The 24,667-nt window shown below is 40.5% G+C and overlaps 1 protein-coding gene across 16 annotated transcripts in view; it reads left to right on the plus strand.

Moving 5' to 3' along the window:
* The window catches only part of NRXN1 (neurexin 1), a 1,474,530-nt gene that overhangs the window by 1,404,323 nt on the left and 45,540 nt on the right, over positions 1 to 24,667 (plus strand). The gene's annotated exons all lie outside the window — the stretch shown is intronic.

Below are 24,667 nucleotides of genomic sequence, written 5' to 3' on the forward strand. Positions count from 1 at the left end.
AGCTTCTTCTATCACAGCCGATACCAAGCACAGGCTGATCACTGCAGCATGGAGGGGTGTTAACACGTCTTTTGTTTTTGTTTTTTTTCAAGTAAAACAGTGTATAAGGGGGTGGGAGAAACTAGTTCACCAAATTGCACAAATTAATTTTATTATTCTATTTATTTATTTATTTATATTTTTTCCCTTTGTAAAGCGCACGCGGAGAGATTGCATGGCATTAATATTAAAGGCACCTCTTTGCATGTTCCATGTTTTAAGTATGGAATGTATTCTATGTCTTTATTTTCTGTCTCGTGGAATGAAGATGGTTGTTGTTTTTTTTTGTGAGTGTATCTTTGTCCTGGCAGCATGAGAGTTGCTGTGTTCAGGCTTTTCCAGCATGTCTGCTAATACACTGTACAGTAAATGACAGCACCAGTGAAAACACGATCTGACGCTGCTCCGAGCATGTGATAGACAGCCTGCAATGGCAATCTAATTATTTGGGGGGAAATGGCTTAATCCTTGACCACGACAGCATTGTGTTATTTTTTTTTTTTTCTCTTCACTCCAATCGTCGACACTAGTGCATGCTTATGTTATGGAGAATACTAGTAAATAAAATGTAGCATGTGAAAGGGAAAATATTTTTTTTAATGCATTTATGTATGTAAACTGTACATATCATAATGATTCTACACAAATTATTCTAGTTAAAATAACTATAAATTAATTATTTATATTTTTTTGTTTGCTTAAAAAAAAAATATTTAAATATATTTAGAACTGGCTATAATGTTCTGTTTATTTTACTGAAAAAAATTTAAAATTGTTTAGGAATGCTTTATTTAAGTAAGGTTTTCTATTCTTCGGTATCTTCAGCATGCATCTGTTCTTATGTAACCACCTCATTTTTTATTCATCGAGTCTGACCTCATTTTGTATATATGTTTTGGAAACGAAAGGAAAGTTGAAATTGAAATAATCTAACCATAAACCAAACAAGTGGAAAAATTAAAAATAAAACTTTAAAGGCTAGATGAAAGTGTCAAATGGCGGAGTGTATGTTTCTGATGTGAATAGTATTTTCATAGAAAAAGAGAAAGCGCTGAGTATTGAAATAGACTTTAATATGTCCCTCCTGGTAACAGCGCGAGCATTATGTAGTTCACATATGTGAACATGAAGCAGAAAAAAATTGAAGAACAAATCGTGCAAATGGACTTTGATGCATAATCCATGAGCTGCTGTGAACTGATGTATAGCTTTCGTTGGCATTCTTATGAAAAGGTTATGCATCAAATTGAATTTAAAATATGGTGGAGAACATGGGCAGTTGTATCCTTACTGAAAATGATGTTTGGGAGAATTTCTTTTTTTTTTTCTTGTAATATTAATGTTTTCGTGTCACATTTATTCTTCTAATAGCATTATTTGTCATATTTTTCCAAACTTCAGAGTTTCCAATCTTTAATTTTCTGAGGGTATGTCCAGTGGGACCTCAATGTTACTTTAATTTATCGGCCCTTGCTCTAACCTACTGTAGAGACAACTGCAGGCCAACCCTATCTGTGAGCTCCTAAGTAAGAAGATGGATGATACTCTGCCTAGGGATGACAGTCTACCCCTTTAATTGGACATTTTCACCATTTCTGGTCATTGTATGAGGGTGATGGCAATGGGAAAAATGATTCTTATTTAAAATCAATATATAATAAGAAGAATTTATGTTGCTATTTTTTATCAATCTCAAGTGTATACTTTATTTTGATCTGTGTATTGTAGGTTTGTTTTTTTACAACCATGAAGAGGTAACACATGAAAAATCCTATGTTTCTAAATAAAACTTAAAATTATAAACATATTCTGTATTTAAACTCTTAAAAAATCTGGTTAAAAGTCATGACATTTACTTACATAGTAGAGCACTCCCTGGGGTTCAAATTGGAAAGTAATGTGAATGTCCATCTAGAGAGCCGATTGCTGGTGGACACACATGCTCAGTCACTTCCCCCTCAGCCAGTTCTTAGTATAGTGATACTTTGTTTACTGCAGATCAGTCAATAGAAATAGCTTTGTGTCCTGATTGTCAAGGAAGGATCAAAGCCTCTGCTATGGCAGTAGGAAGGGACTACAATGTCAGCTGCCAAAGTCGGAAGGATACAACCATTGAGGAATTTCCAGTAAATATGTTTTTATGACATATCGTTCTTGAAAATAAAAAATCATCACTCAACACTCCATCCTCTCCTACAGTTGGTTGAAGGACACCTAACTTAAAATATAGATAATCTTATGTGAAGAACCCACTTACGACATTGACAGTCATATATACTTGTAGAACTCAATTTCCATAGACCATGTCACAAAGTCTGATTAAAACAAGTTGTCATCTATACAGAATGACATTGTACTGTTTCACTTCAACATGAGATGGTAACTCAAGCTATATATTTATATGATGCAGACATAGCGGACAGCATCATAATTGGTGTAGCTTGCCAGGGAATGTGTGTACAGGAGAAGGGATTCCCTGGCTGCCTTTTTCTGCAAACGCTGAGCACCGATGCATATAGAATTTTATGCATTGTATATTGTTCATTGTAAAATTTTCTGAACTGGGTGAGAAGACACCTGGCCTGGTGGTGACCATACACTTAGTAAGCGGCAATGCATATAGTATTGTGTAATATTCATCAGGCTTTATGTGTTAGCATCCTGTTGGAGAATGGAATGAGTGGCAATGCATACAGTACTGTATGCATAGCTGCTCACCTCACAACCATAGAAGTGTGCCATGATTACATTGGCAAGAAAAATTAAAAAAAAATCCATTCATCTAGCATAAAAGGGAATTCTATTAGGACTTCTGAGCCCACGTCATACAACTATCCTGATATTACGACATAATACAATTCAATCATTAGGAAGGAGTTAAAAGTAATATTTTTAATTAACCAACAGGAATTAGTGAGAACATCCCATAGATTTAATGTACAAATACCTATAGGCATAAATAAATAACAAGATTTTCTTGGCACTTGAATTGAAACCATTATACAAAGAAAAATCATTTGCAACAAATAAGGAAATAAATCTGTCATTTTGTCCTTTATTATAGTCCTTTGACTTTACTACGTGGTTTTCTAGCAATTTCTCTCACATGCACTTCTCACTACCCTCTAGGCTTCTCCTACAAAGCTAAGTGTCAAAGCCTTAGCCATAACTCCCCATGCTCAGTCCTCTATGATTTCCCATACATGTCACAAGTATAAAGAAATCCAGCAATGTTTCTGATGACAGGTCTCTTTAAAATAACAAATCCCAAGATCCATTCTATTCTATATAAAGAACGGAATAAACACTGCTTTCCTCTTAAAGTGCTTCCCCTTGAACCAGGGTACAATGTCACTGAGAAAAACATAAGTAGTAAGTCAACATCCCTAGATTAATGGAATTTATAGTTACAGTACAGTGGAATGGCTCTGAAGAACATCCCAATCTTTGTAGATTTGTGTAGTCAAAGCTCACATTTCCTGCTATTCCATGGTTTTGAATAATTTCATCTATACTATCTACACTTGATGTACAGTTCAATTCTATCTCTTATTTTACATCAGTTGCTATTTTACACTAGAGAGTGACTTTGCGAAGTATTGAGCAAATCTCTTCCGACTGCCATGTTGGAGTCAGCAAGGAATTTTTCCTCTGTAATGGGACAATTGGCATCAGCCTCATGTTTTTTATATATTTTTTTGCCTTCCTCTGGATCAACACAGTAGGGTTTTAGGTGGAGCTTGATGGACTCTTGTTTTTTTCAACCTATATAATTATATGTAACTATGATTTGCTTTAGATTCAAATCTTGATTTAGATTTAGAATTGCCCAAATTGCCCTATACCTATCCATTCAAAAGTCAAAGGTTGGACTCTCTGTTCCTCTACAGTTCACCGAGTGGCTAGGCCGGAAACCCGGCAAAGTTGCTCTGATGCATACAGCATCATCACTTACCTCCAGGTTGCTCATTGAGCAGGAACAGGGATGACCACTGGACGAAAATGTCAAAAACTTTGTTAAATTTCACCCAACAAACATATTTTGTTTGATATCATCCATTTTCATCTTTTGGCTAACATAAATGGAAATCTGTACCATACGGTACAGAGGCAGCAGTCTCACCCAGGACCTGGTACCTAATGAGGCATTTTATCCATATAAAAACACATAGGTATTATAAATGATTTATGGGGGGAGGAGCATAACAGTTGTTTTATGTTTGCTGGGGCCCAGAAAGTTCTGCCTCCACTTATATTGAAGAGAGAGTTTTCTATTGGTGGTGGATGACAATACTGAACCCCAATCCCTGTGCAAGACTGCCTAATGCTTGTTCACATTTCCCTCTCTACAACTTTGGCACGGTAGAAGGGTTTCCTAAATATTAAGCTTATATTCCCCTTACATCAGTGATCTTCAAATTGTGGCCCTCCAGATGTTGTAAAACTACCAGCATGCTTGGAAAGACTTTGAATGTTTTTCAACATTTGGAGGGCAAAATTTTGGAGACCCCTGCATTACATGTGAGAAAATGTTGAGGTTCCTATGGAAAGGAAATATGGAGCAAAAATGTATATGGGAAAAAAAAAAAGTTTAGAGCTCTTCATTTCTAGTTCCTGATATAAAAAGGGTTATCCACCATAAGGTGACTTTAGTACTTACCTGTCAGACAGTAATGGACATGCCTTAGGAAGGATTTGTGTTTGCCTAGGGGCTAAAAGGCTGTGTTGGGAGTTAACATAATGTTGCTGCTTTCTTTTTGTGAACTGGCTATTTCCTGTTGGAGTTCCTTCCCTCCAACTAAAAGTCCCAGGATCCCTTGTTTGTAAGTGTGAGGTCACTTTTCTCCCTTCCACACTTTAGCCCCCCCACCCGTTGTAGCACAGCTGAGCTGCCTTGCATGCTGTTCTGTGCTGTAGTTGGAACTATATTTCCCTGCAGCCCTGTAGAGGGTGATCTCTCGCTACCCAGCAGTCGCTCCACTCAATGAAGCACAGACAGGCAAGACCAGCCATCAAACAAAGGTACAGACACTATATTATGAACTACACTAACTTTATTGCCCATGTAGCACAGACATATAAAATACCCCTTTAAACATTATTTGCCGTCACTATGGTGGTTTGGTGATTGGCCACATCCTAGATCCACACAATTCCATTTCCATTGAAAACCTGCAACTGTTCTTTTATAAGGAATGACTTTTGCAAACTTTATTTTCAAGTCACATAAAACATATTTGTCTTCGGCTTAAATTGCCCTGATAAGTCAGCAGAATAACTGTGACCTATTATCTTTATAACAGCCGTAAACTTGTAAATGGGTCCATTAAGCCGAAATACAAAAATGTACTGTGTACAGCATGAAATCTAAAATTCTCTTATTGATAAATATCTAGTTGTAAGTCCCAGACATTGTGGAAAATGAAATTCTCATTGACCTTGCATGATTGAGAAGATATATCAGAGTTTCAGATGTAATTATGGATTCTTTCCAAGGGCGAGCCTGCGGCTTGATGCTATCAATAGTAGATTTTCTGTACACCTGCAGAAAAAAAAAAAAAAAACCTTTGGGAAAATGAGAAAATTACACTGATATCATAGATTTTTATCATACAAAACTAGGCCATAGATATAGCTTGGAACAAACAATTTAAAATCAATATCAAGCCTGAAAGTTACAAATGAGGATTTTTCTCTGCTTGGGGATCTCAGCCATCATCTGTTATTACTGAAGAATTGGGGTGACCTGTATCTGTTTTGTAATCTATGTTTAGATTGATGTTCTGTATCTGAATGATTAGTATCTGTCCACAAGAGAACTAAAGTTTTAACTTTAGTTTTGTTTACCTGCATTCCTTTATTTGTATTAGTTTATGTGAACTTTTGTACTCTTTAACTTGTTATTTTTATCGACATTACAGAGAATAAAACTTTAAAGTAACTGTTTAGTTTTAAAAATTTGAGGAAAAATGTACGGAGGGTCCGGCACTTCGTTACAAGCAGCTTTATTGAAGATACATCACACCATAAAAACGACAATCAGTCAGACATGTTTCGAGCGCATGCGCTCGAAACATGTATGACTGATTGTTGTTTTTATGGTGTGATGTATCTTCAATAAAGCTGCTTGCAACGAAGTGCTGGACCCTCCGTACATTTTTCCTCTAATATTCGATGCCTTGCCGGGCACCGGTTCGTGCACCGTACATAAGAGTAGGTGAGCTGGATCACTCCATTGTTTGTTAGTTTTAAAAATACAGGTAAAATAACATGTAAGGAAATTATGGGGTAAAAGGGGGCACTATTTAGGACTCTTATCTATTATATAGAGTGGAAAGTAACTATAAAGAGTGTCTCCAGGTCTGGAGGACCCAACATGTCAATATATTACATGTACAACCCATGTGAATAGTGGATATATTAATGGAAATAGTGTAATACCTAATTGCTCCTGTAGAGGTGCTGCAGAGGAACTGGACACCTACAGATCAGAGATGATCACTCTGAGCACCACGTAATCTCATACAGGGACAATTTTAAGGAATAGATTGCTTTTATCTGTGCCATCATATAGCTTAGTCAGTTTTTCAAAGATAGCTATTTTTACATTGTTTCCTTGTTGAGTATCGAAATCTCTACATGTCCTCCCCACAGGATATTGTCATATCTTCAAAATCTCTAAACTACTCTTATTCTTATGAATATGTCCTCTAAGCATACCACTAGCTGTGAAATAATTCCCTGTCAGATTTCACTGTTGTAACCTATCTTACTGGCATATCTCCTCCTGTAAGCCATTGCCTCTTTCTATCAATATGTCGTGACCTGGAATAGTTTTATGTCATGACCCTACATTCTAGTGCACTTACTGCCCTGAAATGTTATCTTCTTCATATCTCCATGTCATCAGCTCATGCTCTAGCAAATGTAACCTCGAAATCCATTTTACATAGGCTTTTAATAGACACGCAATAATATATAATCCCAGATCCTTTTAGTGTTAGAATCCAATGTAAGTCATTTGTCTATACTGCAGTACTAAGTAAAGCCTTTAGTAGTGTAAACTTATACATGGTTGCGGTCTCAAGCCTCTAATTCCATTATGTGACTTATGGAGACCCCGAGTTCCTGTTAGATATAGGGCTGGTTTAAAGAGTATCTGTCATGATCTTGTTAACTTTTATAATCCTCCCAGTTCATTGCCCCATCAAGATAAAGCACCCCCTGCCTTTATTTTTTTTATAATTTTTTTATTTTCTACCTTGATATTGCTCTGTATTTTCTGCTCAGTCAGATTCACAGACTGGGAAGGGGCGTTCCCCAGCAGGCGTGATATCATCTGAAGCCATACAGGGAAGAACTTCCTCCCTCGCTCTCCTACACACAGCCCAGAACAGTTCAGTGTGAGATGAGCTATGATTGGCTAAGGCTGCACACACACCCCTCAGCACTCCAGACTGCATTTCCTGATTTTGGACTTCTGCCAGGCCAGCAGAAGTCCAAAGTATGTGCAAGAGATGGGGGAAAATGTGCTATGGACTAGAAGGGAGACACCTAGTGGTAGCTTTTTTAAACAGAAATAAAACGTATAATTTTTTTTTTTTTTTTTTAAACAAAGTACATTGGAAGGATTTTTTATTTACCATAGGGAGTACAATAGCAAATATAAGGTTTAATGAGAGTGCCTATTTAAATCTTGCATTAGGGATGTAGGGGTCCCCTATAATTTGGAGAACAAAGAGGCCCATGAATCCAGAAGGTAGTTAAAGGTAGTTGAATTATATTGAATTATATACTAGTGGTAGTTGAATTATATGATTACAATATACTAAAATAATATTAACAGCAGCACATTCACAATTTAAAATGAACTGTCATAATAAAATGCATAAGTAAGTGCGCCACAAAGCTGCCAAATAATTCCACTATCTGGCGCCAAAATAATAATTGTCTTTTGAAAGGTATAAGAGGTTCCTTGGTTTTGGAGGCTTTTTTACCCTCACTATAATCCGGTCAAGCTTGTAAATAAGTTAAAGATAGAAGTAGAAAATCATTTGCTGGCCTCCTTTCATGTTTATTTACAGGTGACTATTGAACGACTTGTCTTAACTAAAGTCTATTTGATCTTTAGTCAGGCACTCTGCCACAATAGTACCAAGTCCCACAAAGAGAATTAAAGGGGTACTCTGCTGCTAGACATCTTATCCCCTATCCAAAGGATAGGGGATAAGATGTCTGATCGCGGCGATCCTGCTGCTGGGGCCAACAGCGATCTCCTGCAGCACCCGGCATTCTAAACAAATGCCTGGTTCCTGCAGCAGTAGTCGTGATGTCACAGCCACGCCCTTCCTTACATCACACGATGGCCCCTCCCATACACATGAATGGAGGGGGTGTGGTGTGACGTCATGATCACGGACTTCGACTGGAGTACCAGAGTACCCCTTTAATTACGTCAGTTTAGGATGCCAAACCTTCTCCATGTGCCCTACTAGGGCCTCTAGCTATCATAGATAGGGGTCCCCCACAAGACCTCCTTCTTTAAATCGGAATAAAGAGCCACTCTCTAAGCTTTTTTTTTGTGGACTCAAGCTGTCCCCTTACAGGCATTTATCTGAGTATAATACAACATTTTTCCAGCAGCAGCCACAGTGTGTATACTGTCTGACCATAGAGGGTTTACTCAGAACAGTCACTACTTTCCAGGGCACTGGGAGCAGACAGTTGCAGTATATATAGGGAGTTGACTCTGTCAGAAGTAGTTAGCCTTCAAAGTTATTTAACCTTACACAAAGAGCCCGCCTCTTGGGCACTTGGCAGGGCAGCAGCACCATACTATGTTTTTCTCAGTCATGCAACTCTTTAGGAGAGTTTTTAGGAGAGTTCCTCTTTAAATGTAATTTTAGCAATACAAAAAATAATATTGTATGTTAAGTTTTTGTTTAGCCCAAGCCCTATAGTATTATTTTAGGACTATCATTAGCTTTGTCAAGTTAAAGGAGTACTCCGGTGAGAAAAATGGTTTTAAATCAACTGGTACCAGAAAGTTAAGCAGATTTGTAAATTACTTCTATTTAAAAATCTCATCCTTCCAGTACTTATCAGCTGCTGTATACTCCACAGGAAGATCCTTCCAGTGTAGCATACAGCAGCTGATAAGTACTGAAAGGATTAAGATTTTTGAATAGAAGTAATCTACAAATCTGTTTAACTTTTTTGTACCAGTTGATTTAAAAAGGGTACTCCGGTGGGAATTTTTTCATTTTTTTTTTTCAAATCAACTGGTACAAGTAAGTTAAACAGATTTGTATATTACGTCTATTTAAAAATCTTAATCCTTCCAGTACTTATCAGTTGCTATATGCTCCATATGAAGTTGTGTAGTTCTTTCCAGTCTGACCACAGTGCTCTCTGCTGCCACTTCTGTCCATGTCAGAAACTCTCCAGAGCAGGAGCAAAACCCCATAGAAACCTCTTCTACTCTGGATAGTTCCTGACATGAACAAAGGTGTCAGCAGAGAGTCCTGTGGTCAGACTGGAAAGACCTACACAACTTCCTCTGGAGCACACAGCAGCTGATAAGTATTGGAAGGATTAACATTTTTAAATAGAAATAATTTACAAATCTGTATAATTTACTGGCAGCAGCCTGCCTGAATAACATTTTTTTCCTAACAAAGTACCTCTTTAAACCTAATACAAACTCACTGCACACAACATTTTACTCCAGTGTTTCCAGTGTTACTTTTATTATTTTATCTCCTGATATTGACCCCCGAGTCCTCTGAGTTTATTTTAGAAATACCAGACGATGCGCCGCAAGAATGTGTACAGAACATGTGGCGTGACGCTTCTCCAGATGAAAGTGCTGATGCGGCAGATTACCGTATAAAACCTTTTTTATCTTGAAAACATTTTAATTAGAGAACCAACATGTTTTATTTCAAAGCATTGCTTTTAACTTCACGCTTCACAAAGTATATGTTAATCTTTGATTAGGATTGTTTTGTCACTAATCCCTCATTTTATATTTATAATGTGCAGTATGCTCGCATGGAGCGACATAATGAGCGAATGCTGAAGGGAAAATGGGCCACGGAGGAGTGGGACTATAGGAAAAAAAATAATAATAATTCCCCGAAATAAATATATAGGTTTCAAAATTTTAGGTAGCTTATAAAGAGTTATATTGGTTGTTATTTTTTGTTATTTTTAGATTATTTTTCAAAATAATAGGATGAGGATATTCTGCAGGGTCATTTGTCGGTGACACCTATCAACACAGATTGTGGTAAGTAATATAGTGTGGAAACATATAAAGCAGTGACCTCCAAACTGTGAACCTCCAGATGTTGCAAAGCTACAACTCTCAGCACGTCCGGACAGCCGTTGGCTGTCCGGACATACTGGGAGTTGTAGTTTTGCAGCATATGGAGGTCCACAGTTTGGAGACCACTGATATAGTGGGTCACTCACTACTATGAGGAGAGGTGGATAATGGTAGAATTTGGACATATAGAACATGTTAAAAATGTTTGCATATATTTATATAGAGCAGTGGCCTCCAAAATGTGGCCCTCCAGATGTTGCAAAACTACAACTGTCTGGGCATGCTGGGAGTTTGGAGGCCATTGATATAGAGGGTTTTTACGACTATGTAGTAGAGCTTGATAAAATTTAGTGTAATTTTTTTTATAGTGCATTTTTTGTATAGAAATGTGCAGTATAGAGGGTTTTAGTCCTATTAGTAGAGGTTGATTATTTTAGTATAGGATTGTACAGAGGTATTCATTAAAAGGGGTTATAAAGAGGTTTTCTCTTAGGATCAAACCAAATTTTAACTGTGTCACAAATTAACATAAATAAATAAAGTTATTTTACTACTTTTCTGTGGTCTCTTATGCTTTTCTGATTCTTACTGCCCTGTTTAGTGTCCATCCTTTAAGGCTGGGTTCACATATACCAGTCGTCCGGCACAGTTTCCCTCCGGTGTGCATCATTTGAATGGGAGAGTTCACAATCATCCAGCGTCTCAATTTTGACGCCGGATGGTTGGACATGCCGGAGGGCACCGGACAGGGGAACGCAGCTTGCTGCGTTCCCCTGTCCGTTGCCCAGAAACAATTGACGCCGCATGCCATACAACTGATGACAAGTTGTCATCAGTTGTGGCATCACTTGCGTCGAGATTTAGGCTGAGTTCACCTATGCCGGATGCCGGACATATGTGAACCCAGCCTTACAGACTTCCTGTTTCTGCTGTACACTCTAGCTCAGAATTCAGCCAACTCTATCGGCCTTTCACTATGTAGGTGAAGGGGTGGTGTTGTAACTAAGACGGTACTGTAGGAGGGAGATAGAGTTGGCTGAATTCCCGGCTAGAGTAAGCAGGAGAAACAGGAAGTCTGTTCACTAGGCAGGAAGTGGGCCAATGGAGAGAACAGACTGCTTGCATCAGACTTAGAAGGAAAGCATGAAAAAGTAGTAAAATAAAGTAGTACATTAAAAAATATATGTTCATTTATTACACAGTTGAAAGTAGGATTCTTTGTCAGAAAACCCTTTTTTATAATTTTAGTATAGGGATATAAAGAGGATTTCTAGTACTATCAAGAAAGCCTGATCCTTATAAAATAGGATAGAGCATAGAAAAGTATTTACTACAATGTGGAGGGGTTGATCATTTGAATTTAGGAACATAAAGAGAAAATCACACCTATGCAGAGGGGAGGATAATTTTAGTGTAGGAACGTATTGAAGGATTCAATACTATAGTATGGTTACTTTTTTTTTTGTTAAATAGGAAAAAATAGAGTTATTCACCTATGTACAGAGGGGGATGATAAGGGGATTTGAGGGGGTTCATAATTCTACTATTGGAATATATAAATCCATTCAGCATTATGTAAAGTAGATTAATATTTTAAGCATTGGAGCATATAGATAGATTCACTGCTATGTATAAGGGGTTGATATAAATGTTGGTTCTGGAACACTTTTAATCATTTAGCACAATGTAGTGGGGGTTAATAAGTTTGACATTGGAATATATGGTAATTTACTACTATATGGGGGGGTTATTAATATGTAAACATATAATTTGCAGGTTTATTTTTCTTGTTTTTGGCAATGTATACGTGGAATGACTATAGCTATTAGTCACACCTTAGTAAATAGGGGAGAGTTCAGCGTGATCGCATGCGCTACTGCGTAGGTGACAACATTAATCTTCCAGCTAATTTAACTCTGGGATTTGTAGTGTATTAGGGCAGTTTAATTAAGAATAATCAAGTCTTTGCATAAGGCTCTAAAATTATTTATGAGACATACTATGTTAGGCCATTATAAAGCCATTTATAACAATATCATTTGCATGTTTTCCTGAAATTGGAAATTGGATTTTTTTTTCATATTAACTTAATGCAAATTTCATGAAATATACATGATATTATATATTCCAGGATATATAGTAAAGTGATGAAATGTGTAAACAAAGCGTGATTTATGAGAATGTTGTTTACACAGAACTCTAAAGAGGGTCTCTTATTAGCTGGTCTTTAGATCTAGGCTAAAAGGGAACCTTTTTTTTAAATCACAATTGACCCCATATAACAAGTGGCAACTGTTATAGATGTGAAGATAAGGGTTCCTATTATGCCTGATTGTCTTCCTGTCAACTCCCCAAACTAGTCACTAGTGATGGGCGGCAGGGGCCATATTCAAATTTGTGATATTTCGCATACATACTGACAAATATTTGTCCTTTGTTCAAGAAATTCGCATATTCGCATGTTTGTTTTTTTCCCATGCAAAAATTTGCATAAAAATTTGAATAGTGCGCATGCACGATTATATCCTCCACCTAAAGGGAAGGATATATTCAAAATATTCGTGAAATGCCGATATTCGTGGTAAAAATTGGCATTTTGAATATTCGCGCTCCACACTACTAGTCACCCCCCCCCCCCCCCCCCGAGCTATAATGACACCTTTTCAGTCTTTGATCATTCCTACTTATTAGGTTTGATTGACTGGCAGAGCATGGACTGACATCACCATTCTGCTCTTTGAAGTTTTGCACATGCCTAGGGATGACACAGCTTCTGGGCTAACAAGAGACTTTAACCCCTTCCCACTATAGGACGTATGCATACGTCCAAGCATCCGACATGTTCGCGCATTTGGACATATGCATACGTCCTAGCTATCTCCAGCACTGCCGCGGGCAGAGCAGGAGATCGGCGACAGGACCCGGCTATTAATCACAGCCGGAGTCCCACAGCAGCTGGCGGAGATGCGATCGCGCCGGTCCCGGCAGCATTAACCCCCTAGATGCCGTGATCAATTCTGATCACGGCATCTATGGTGTTGACAGGGGGAGCGCTCTCCCCCTGTTCACCAACAGCAACGATGCGATACGATCGCTGGTTGCCGTTAGTTGCTATGGCAGCAGGAGGTCAGATCATGACCTCCTGTCTGCCTGCTACGGAAGCCTGTGAGATCCAGCCAGAGGCTGGATTGCACAGGCTGTAGTGTGTGCAGCTCATCAGGTCATACTGTGCTGCAGTACAAATGTATTGCAGCATAGTATAACCTGTAAAAAGTGTAAAAAATGTAATAAAAAGTTCTTCAATAAAAGTATGAAGTGTAAAAAAAAAAAAGCCCCTTTCCCAATAAAAGCCCTGTATTATCACCAAAAAAGATCAAAAACAAAAATCATATACATAATAGGTATTGCCACGTCTGTAATGACATGTACTATTAAACTATAATGTAAATTATTCCGCACGGTGAACGCCATAAAAAAAAAACATCAAAAAAAGTGCAAAATTCGCCAATTTTGGTACAAATTGCGGAATAAAAAAGATCAAAAGTTAGCACATAGCTCAAAAATTATACCAATAAAAAGTACAGCTCATCCTGCAAAAAATAAACCCTCGCTCAATGGCGTCGGGCAATATTTAAAAAAGTTACGGCTGTTGGAAAATGAATGGCAGAAAAAGAATTGTGCTCAGAAAAGGAAAAAGAACATAGAAAGCTATAGAAAATGGGTATCGCCATAATCGTACTGACCCACAGAAAAAATATAACATCACTTTTACCGCACAGTGTACTCCATAAAAAATAGAAAAAACGCCAAAACACAATATTTTGAAGTTTTTCCCAAAAAATGCTGCATGTGTCAACAAAAATGCACCACTTATATAAAGTACAAATGTCACGAAAAAACTATCTCAGAATCGCTCTGCTCAGAAAAAGCGTTCTAAAGTTATTACCATTGAAAGAGATACATGTCAGATAAGAAAAAAAAAAGAGCCTGGTCATTGAGGTAAAAAATGGGTCCGTCCTTAAGGGGTTAAAGAGCAAAATGAATATGGACCCAGGCTGTAAAAAAAGGAAAACTGTCAGCCAGTTCACCCACACTAAACCCAATATACTGGGGGTCACTTACTTTAGTGTGTGCTATGGCTTCTGAGTTCTCCCCCGATAAAGTTCTGTTTATCCTGTCTGTAGTAGCGATTTGAAGGCGGTCCCCCGGCACCCATATTTATTTGAGTGCCGGAGAAAGGGACCTAAGCCCGCTCCTGTGGTTTGCATATTCATTTTCATCACATGCCCCCAGAGCGCATCGCTCTGTCTGCAGAGCGCATGCACTCAAAGATTTTGCGCAGCCTCTAACGTCCTGATGACATGAGAGCTGTGCGTCCACGGAGATCGTTCTGCTCTGTGTATCTGTACATGCACCAGGCCCTCGCTACTGAAGCTGCAGCCTGAGGTGTAGTGACTAATTCATTTACATGGGGTGCAGGAAATTTAGTTTTCTCCACTCACAATAGAGAGTAGAACATTCAGGAATAGTAGGAAACCTTATCTACACAATCACTGGCTGTAATAGTGTTCTGCCTCAGCTATTGATTTGTTGAGTGGGCAGTTCCTGCTGAGATGACTTGTCATGGGGATTAGGAAGTGGCAGTGATAAGTGTGGACCAGGATGCATCCAGTGAGGCTTGGGGTGGATGAGTAACTATATGGGGTGCAAAATTAGCGGTCACACCGGGGGCCCCAAGGCATGTCTGCCCCATAAGAGACCAGTTCCTTAAATGGCACATAGGGCACTGTTGCAGTCTTGGCATTGGAGCTAAGAAGTTACAAGTTATGCCTCTGTGAGTAAGACTTTTGGGTGCCCCCAGCCAACCCCTTTATACTGCAGACAACTTCAGTTCTGCCAGATCTAAAAAACCCAAATTTTGACTGTTGAAAAATAGTCTCTTCAGCCAACCCTCATACATCCTGCATTTCACTAATGATGATCAATAGACTTAATGTACTCCATTCTCCCTGTATAATTACTCTCAGCTTCCCAAATGAAAACAAACGGAGGTGCGAGTGAACTAGTCTTTCTGTCTGCGAGCTGCAGACGTGTTACGTGACAAGTGTGTGTGATGCTTGGCATTGTGGTAACCATGGAAGAACTAAGCAATTTGGCTAATACATACCCAACTTTTGATCTATGACTGTGAATTTAAGATTCATGAGTAATGTCACCCTGGCACTCCTTGTCAACTATGTTCCTGGCTGACAAGTTGCCATAAGGAGGGGAATTTATCATTCCAGAGACGTATCTTTCTTCTTGTTCGAGTGCAAAACAAATTTCCATCTGAAATGGTTGCATTGTTTTGTTTTATTGAAAACAGAGTTCCTTAAAGTTTGACTTGCCTTAGACATCTATGCTTCATTACAGCTTAAGGGCATAATAGACAACAAATCTACAAGAAGCCTCTACAAATGGCTTATTGCTATATAACTACTTGTTATAATGTACCACCCACACAGCAATACTACTGCTGCCGCTCGTAGCGCACAAAATGTGAGTCAGCCATATTATCCTATAATCGTAAAAAAAAGGAAATTAGAGAGGTTTTGAGTGATGAAGATGGAAGAGCAGACACTTGCAGATTTTTTTCCCCCTACTGTCTGAGTGCTGCTCTACCATTGGGAATTTCGAAGACACTTCATTTCGAACTACTGTTAAAACGTGTTTGTCACTGCTAGCAATAATTAGACAGAATGGAACACATCCTTTCCATTTTCATTATGGTAGAATAACTTACCTCATCAGTATTCAGCTGGCAAAGCCCAGTGGTTTTCAGAGGATGAAAATGTTCTACATTGCATAAATTCGCAACAGGAAGGGCCATGCCACGGAAAGGGAAAATATTCATATGCATATTTTCCCATCATGCTGCCACTCCGCACAAAAGAAAACATGTTCCGCCAGTGAAAAAAATAAATGAGTTTATCTGTACTCAAATGCAAATGAGTTTAAAAAGCACCTTTTGTTTTCACATGTTAATTCTTGTGTTGAAATAACATATATATATATAGAGAGAGAGAGAGAGAGAAAGAGAGAGAGAGAGAGAGAGAGAGAGAGTAAAAAAATTATACTTCAATAAAGAAAATGAATTTCCAAACCTCTAGCAAAATATTTCAATATCATAAATGTCAAAACTACAAACATGTCTGATATAAATAAAGTGCAAATGTATTCACACAGAAAGTATACAAGAATGCAGTCTATAACAAGTTGTCCTATAGGAGAGTAGTCCCCACTTTGAACACCAATTATTGTGACTGGTGTCTAAGCTATTTACTGGTGTCACCTTAAAGGGGTATTCTGGCCAAAACATCTTATCCCCTATCCAAAGGATAGGAGATAAAATGTCTGATCGCGGGGGGCCCACTGCTGGGATTTCGGGACTGAAGATGTGACATAATGCCATGCCCTTTCCATTCATGTCTATGGGGGGGGGTGATGGCCATCACACCCCCTCCATTCAGACATGAATGGAGGGGGCGTGGCGTGACGTCACATCCCTAGTCCGGGTAAAGCGGAGGTTTCCGAAAATAGAGACGCAGCCCCGCATAGAATGTGGGTGCTGCAGGGAGATCACGGGGGGTCCCAGCAGCAGGCCCCCCACAATCAGACATCTTATCCCCTATCCTTTGGATAGGGGATAAGATGTTTTTGCACAGAATATCTCTTTACTCTACTCCTGTCTGTGATGATAAGGAGGAGACTGCTATGAAGGGACCTGTACAAAATAGGTACTCTCGGCTTATTGTTAGGCTTAGTGGCCACATTGAAAATTGCAAGATTTTAAGATTATTGTATAATATAGATCAGTGTTTTCCAACCAGCCTATCTCCAGTTGTAGCAAAAACTACAACCCCCAGCTATTGTGAATGGTTTCTTATCTATCAACTGGTGTCACCTTAAGCTGTACTTTTGTTTGTGAGGATAAGGAAGAGGCAGCTGAAAAGTGTTCTGTACAATATAGGTTCTCAGCTTATTATTAGGCTTAGTGGCCACATAGAAAATTGAAAGAGCAAATTAACCATGTAGTATTACGCTCTAGTGAAAGACAGTAGAATATTATTGGAGCTAAAATCCTTTGACTTTCCAATAAACTAAACATTATCTGACAGGTTGGAGCATTTTCTCAACCTTTTTCCATAAGAATGCTTAGTTACATTAGTATCACTTACATATTGAAGGCTCTTAAGATGTCTTCCATCATGAGATACAAAGTGCTTGCATGAAACAAAACTATATTGTGTTAAATGCGCCTGTAAGAGGAGAGAAAACAGAATATAATTGTGGCAATAATGCTCACCTGTCTGTCAAATCCATGTTAATGGATTGTATTGATTTTTTCGGGGCTGTATGAAGGCTGCAAAGTGAGCAAACATTTGCTGAGCGATGTAGTAAACGTCAATATTTCTTTTTGAACGATGGCATTACAAAGCCTTGTTGGTTCAATATGTAGTGTAATAACCACAATACACTTTTTATGTACCCCAGCTAGAAGAAATTGGATAAAACCTCCTAATTGTATGGCTAGATGTTGTGATATGACCGGTTTAAAGGGCCCATGTGTCTTACAGTGAAGACAGACAAGTATAGGACCCAACAACTAAGGGGCACATTTCTAGTACATTAGGTACCAGTACAGATTATAGACGGTAATAGGTCAAACTGAACGCAGCAATGTGCTTTATCCCTTTACTATAGCATTACTTTTTGTCACACTATAGCAATATATCTGTACTGTGACATCATGTTGCATTACCCCAACCTTTTCATGTATATTAAAGCTATGCTGTGCTGTGATGCATTATCCCTGTACTGTGCCATCACTGTTTGTATAGTTTTTGTGTTGTAAAATCATTACATCACAGTGTTTATTATCCCTGTACTGTGCCATCACGATGTGCATTATCCCAGTACTGTGACATCACTTTTGTATTTTCTCTGTACTGTGACATCACTGTGTGCATTATCCCTGCACTGTTACATAATGTTGTGCATTATCCCTGTTCTGTAACATCATTGTGTGTATTATGCCTGTACTTTGACATCACTGTATGCATTATTCCTGTTCTGTGACATCACTGTGTGCATTATCCCTGTACTGTGACATCACTGTGTATTTTCCCTGTATTGTGACATCACTGTGCATTATCGATGTACCATGACATAATTTGTGCATTATCCTTGTACTGTAACATCACTGTTAGCACAATCCATGAACTGTAACATCACTGTGTGCATTATACCTGTTCCATGACATCACTGTGAGCATTATCCCAGTATTGTGACCTTACAGTGTACATTATCCCTGTACAGTGACATCATTGTAATTTTTTATCCCTGTACTGTGACATTATAGTGTATATTATCCCTGTACTTTGACATCACTATGTCCTATCCCTGTACTGTGACATCACTGTGTTTATTATCAATGTACTATGACATCACTGTGTGCATTCTCCCTGTAATGTATCATCATCATGAACATTATCTCTGTGCACCATATAGTGGTTGAATGAGAGACAATATAGTGGCTGAATGACCCAGGCTGGAAGTGGCAACAGCCTGACGAGACCATAGGGCCTTACATTTGAAAATATTAAAGACATTTTTTAACATTTAAATTAAAGATTTCAAATAGATGAACCTAAAAAGTTTTATTTAATGTGCCAGCAGCATGAGGAGACCACATGGTGGTACAGTGACACAGCCTGGAGGTGGCAAAAGCATGAGGAGGCCATATAGTGGCTGAATGACACAGCCTGGAGCTGGTGGCAGCATGAGGAGACCATATAGTGAACATATAGTTTCAGATTGAGACAGCCTGGAGGTGGCCAGCAGCATAAGGAGAACATATGGTGGCAGAATGAGACAGCCTGGAGCTGGCATCAGGTTGAGGAGAACATATGGTGGCAGTGTGAGACAGTCTGGAGGTGGCATCAGCAGCATCAGGAGTCCTGAAAGTGACCTGTGACATAATTGGGCTGTGGGTGGCAATACCAGTACCAAGTGATGAAGTTGGGTGAAACAAGGAGAACTTGGCATCAGATGTGTGGCATCAGGCGGGAGGCAGTATCAGAATAGTAGCTGAGGCAGTTAGGCAGAAGAAAACGGTCTCTTTTGTAAAAGTGTTAGTGTGCACAAGTAAGTATTGAGGATATGCTTCACGTAAAACTTTACTTTTAATAATATTCTTAGGATAAAATATATGTACCCAAAATTTTTTGAGTCAAACAAAAGTAAAGGTGTGCAAAAAAAAAAACATGTGCCACCTACACCACCAAGTATTGATGTGATGCAAAGACATCTAAAAGGTGGAAGGTAACAATGTATGGTGCATTGTAACTGGTGGGGGTAAAAACTTCCCCTGTAAGGCCCTACTCTCGCATTATTAATTCCCTTCTTGGCAAGTGTTACTTGCCCTAAAAAGGGCAGCCCCACACAAGAACCTCTCCCTATTTCCACCTGCAAACACTGCCATTTCTCAGGGTTTTTAGGTGGAAATTGGGACTGGTTACTGTGTGGGGCCGCTCTTTTTAACCCCTTAAGGACCCAGCCATTTTACACCTCAGGACCCGGGCATTTTTTGCAATTCTGACCACAGTCACTTTAAACATTAATAACTCTGGAATGCTTTTAGTTATCATTCTGATTCTGAGATTGTTTTTTCGTGACATATTCTACTTTAACATAGTGGTAAAATTTTGTGGTAACTTGCATCCTTCCTTGGTGAAAAATCCCAAAATTTTATGAAAAATTTGAAAATTTTGCATTTTTTTAACTTTGAAGCTCTCTGCTTGTAAGGAAAATGGATATTCCAAATATTTTTTTTTTATTCACATATACAATATGTGAGGTGTACTATGGGTGAACTACAATGCTCAGAAGAGAAGGAGTCATATTTGGCTTTTTGAGAGCAAATTTTGCTCGGGGGCATGTCGCATTTAGGAAGCCCCTATGGTGCCAGAACAGCAAAAATCCCCCACATGGCATACCATTTTGGAAACTAGACCCCTTGTGGAACGTAACAAGAAATAAAGTGAGCCTTAATACCCCACAGGGGTTTCACGACTTTTGCATACGTAAAAAAAAAATAAAAAAAAATCACTAAAAGGTGTGTTTCCCCCCCAAATTTCACATTTTTGCAAGGGTTAATAGCAGAAAATACCCCCCAAAATTTGTAACCACATCTCTTCTGAGTATGGAGGTACCCCATAAGTTGACCTGAAGTGCACTACGGGCGAACTACAATGCTCAGAAGAGAAGGAGTCATATTTGGCTTTTTGAGAGCAAATTTTGCTCGGGGGGCATGTCGCATTTAGGAAGCCCCTATGGTGCCAGGACAGCAAAATAACCCCCACATGGCATACCATTTTGGAAACTAGACCCCTTGAGGAACGTAAGAAGGCATAAAATGAGCATTTACCCCCCACTGGTGTCTGTCATATCTTTGGAACAGTGGGCTGTACAACATTTTTAATTTGCACAGCCCACTCTTCCAAAGATCTGTCAGACACCTGTGGGGTGTAAATTCTCACTGCACCCCTCATTACATTCCGTGAGGGGTGTAGTTTCCGAAATGGGGTCACATGTGGGGTTTTGTTTTTTTTGCGTTTGTCAAAACCGCTGTAACAATCAGCCACCCCTGTGCAAATCACCTCAAATGTACATGGCGCACTCTCCCTTCCGGGCCTTGTTGTGCGCCCCCAGAACACTTTACGCCTACATATGGGGTATCTCCGTAGTCGGGAGAAATTGCGTTACAAATTTTGGGGGGCTTTTTTCCCCTTTACCTCTCGTCAAAATGAAAAGTATAGGGCAACACCAGCATGTTAGTGTAAAAAGTTTATTTTTTTACACTAACATGCTGGTGTAGATCCCAACTTCACCTTTTCATAAGGGGTGAAAGGAGAAAAAGACCCCCAAGATTTGTTAGTCAATTTCTCCCGAGTACGGCGATACCCCATATGTGGCTCTAAACTGTTGCCTTGAAATACGACAGGGCTCCGAAGTGAGAGCGCCATGCGCATTTGAGGCCTGAATTAGGGATTTGCAAAGGGGTGGACATAGGGGTATTCTACGCCAGTGATTCCCAAACAGGGTGCCTCCAGCTGTTGCAAAACTCCCAGCATGCCTAGACAGTCAACAGCTGTCTGGCAATACTGGGAGTTGTTGTTTTGCAACAGCTGGAGGCTCCATTTTGGAAACCGTGGCGTACCAGGCGTTTTTCATTTTTATTGGGGAGGGAGGGGGGCTGTGTAGGGGTATGTGTATATGTAGTGTTTTTTACTTTTTATTTTATTTTATTTTGTGGTAGTGTAGTGTAGTGTAGTGTTTTTAGGGTACAGTCACACGGGCGAGGGTTACAGCGAGTTTGAGCTGCCGCGCAAAATTTGCTGCATCGCAAACTTGCAGCCCGATACTCACTGTAAGCCCCCTGCCCATGTGAATGTACCCTGTACATTCACAGGGGGGGGACCTCCAGCTGTTGCAAAACTACTACTCCCAGCATGCCTGAGAATGTTTGGGAGTTGTGGTTTTGCAACAGCTGGAGGCACACGGGTTGGGAAACACTGAGTTAGGAAACAATGTTTCCCAACCAGTGTGCCTCCAGCTGTTGCAAAACCACAACTCCCAAACATTCTCAGGCATGCTGGGAGTAGTAGTTTGGCAACATCTTTAGAGCCAGATGTTGCCGAACTACAACTCCCAGCATGCTGGGAGTTGTAGTTTTGTAACATCTGGAGGACTACAGTTTGCAGACCACTAATACAGTGGTTCCCAATCTGTGTCCTTCCAAATGTTGCAAAACTAGAACTCCCAGTATGCCAAAACTGTCCAGGCATGCTGGGAGTTGTAGTTCTGCAACATCTGAAGGGCCAGATGTTACAGAACTACAACTCCCAGCATGCCTGGACAGTAAGGGCATGCTGAGAATGTGTAGTTTTGCAACATCTGGAAGGGCACAGTGGTCTCCAAACTGTGGACCTCCAGATGTTGCAAAACTGCAACTCCCAGCATGCCCAGACGCCAAGGGCTGTCTGGGCATGCTGGGAGTTGTAGTTTACATGGTCCTATTACAGCAATGCATGTCGCTTTACCGCGACGTGCATTGCTGTAAAGGGCCCGACCGCGGCTGAAGATCTACTCACCTGTCGCCGCCGCCGCCGTCTTCATCGTCTGGATCCGGGTCTTCAGGGACGAGGTAAGTACCGGGGCCGGTCCCCAGCACTCTCCCATCCCCCGCCGCGTCCTCCAGTCTTCCTCCCGTCCTCTCCGGACTTTCAGGGGCCGGGCAGGACGGGAGGAAGTAACCGCCCCCCCCTCCTGCGATTGGTCGGTTAACTAACCGACAGATCGCAGGGTATAGGAGGAGGTGGCCGGCTTGCCACCTCGCTCCTATACGTTAGCATGGTCCTGGCTGTCTGTGACAGCCGGGATCATGCGAAATTACCGGGCGATCGGGTCCCAGAGACCCGATCAGCCCGGTATCGCCGCAGATCGCAAGGGGGATTTCCCTTGCGATTTGCGGCGATCGCCGACATGGGGGGCCTACATGGCCCCCCTCGGCGTTTGCCCTGGATGCCTGCTGAAGGATTTCAGCAGGCATCCGGTTCTGATCTCTGCCCGGCGAGCGGCAGAGACCGGAAAACGCCATGACGTATGCATACGTCATGGGTCCTTAAGACCCAGGGTGTGATGACGTATGCATACGTCATGGGTCCTGAAGAGGTTAAGACGAGTAACACTTTCCTTGAAAAGGTGGAAGGGAACAACGTATTGTCCATTGTAGCAGGTTGGGGTAAAAACTTTGCCCTGTTAATTCCCTTCTTGGCAAGTGTTACTCGCCCTAAAATGGGCGGCCCCACAAATGAAACTCTCCCTATTTCTACCTAAAAACCCTGTGAAATGGCAGTGTTTGTAGGCGGAAATTGGGAGAGGTTCCTGTGTGGCCCGCCCTTTTTAGGGTGAATAACACTTGCCAAGAAGGGAATTAATAATGCGAGAGTAGGGCCTTACAGGGATAGTTTTTACTCCCACTGGTTACAATGGACCATACATTGTATTTGCATCCCATCAATATTTGGTGGTGGAGGTGGCACATGGTGTTTTTTTCTCACCTTTCCTTTTGTTTGATTTCAACCTCTGATTCTTTGATTGCACACTACTGGCTGGGCAGGACAGCTTTTCCAGGGGAAACTCTGCTAGTTACAGACACAAATCAAGTTTGGCTATCCAGAAGTCCATTGGCTCTTCAAGTTGTGTTGGCATGGTCATGTCAAGGTATGCCACCACCTGCTGGTTCAGGTCCTGCTCCAGGTCTATTTGCTGCTGCTGAAGAAAGCTACTCATCACCGACTGTAGACTCAGGCATCGCCCAACTGACTACATAGGATGTCTCTGTAGTAGGTCAGTTTGTCTTCTCAGTGGGTGTAAAAAAGGCCCCCATTTTGTGCCGGTAGTGAGGGTCCAATAAGGTGGAGAGCCAGAAGACATCCCGCTGCCGAATGGTGACAATTCGGTGGTCATTACGCAAGCAAGTGAGCATGCATTGTGCCATTTGTTCAAGTGACTCAGAGGGACTCCCTGCCTCCATCTCCACTGCATACTGCCACAATGTGTCTGGGTCCTCTGTCTTGCCTTCCTCATAACCCTCTTGCTCCTTTAGCTGCTCCTACTCCTCCTCTCTTGTCAGATGACTAGAAAAAAAAACCCTCTCACGAAACCTAAACTGTGCTACACTTTGCCCCTCCCCCTCCTTCTCTTCCTCCAGTTCAGCCCCCACAGGGCTCATGTGGCCGTGAGATGTAGGCACCACATCTCCAGTGCCCTGACCAGCCATCATTTTCAACACTGGTTATAGTAAATGAAGCAGTGGAATGACACACACTGCTGCCTGTCCCTCTCTGCCGATTAAATAGGGCTGTGACATCACAGGGGTGACTGGCTATTGAAAGGCTGCATGCTGCATGCGTTTCAGGGTCATCCTGCCGACCTTTGTTCCGGCCTTCCCAGGATTCCTTGCCCCATATCCTCACATGTGGATCTGCCATTTTAGATGTCCGTCCTCTGAAGCCTGGACCTCACTAAATGGAGTGTAATGAAGCAATTTGAGCGATCGGATCATGGCGATAATCACATTCATTACGAATCGAATGTTTCCTGAAATTTGTGACAAATTCGGATTCGTCAGATTTGATTTGCTCATCCCTAATAGTAATACCAAAAAAGGCCCCTTTCTAGTCTTGGGATTGG

Source organism: Hyla sarda, chromosome 3, assembly GCF_029499605.1.
Source record: "Hyla sarda isolate aHylSar1 chromosome 3, aHylSar1.hap1, whole genome shotgun sequence".
NCBI lineage: Eukaryota > Metazoa > Chordata > Amphibia > Anura > Hylidae > Hyla > Hyla sarda.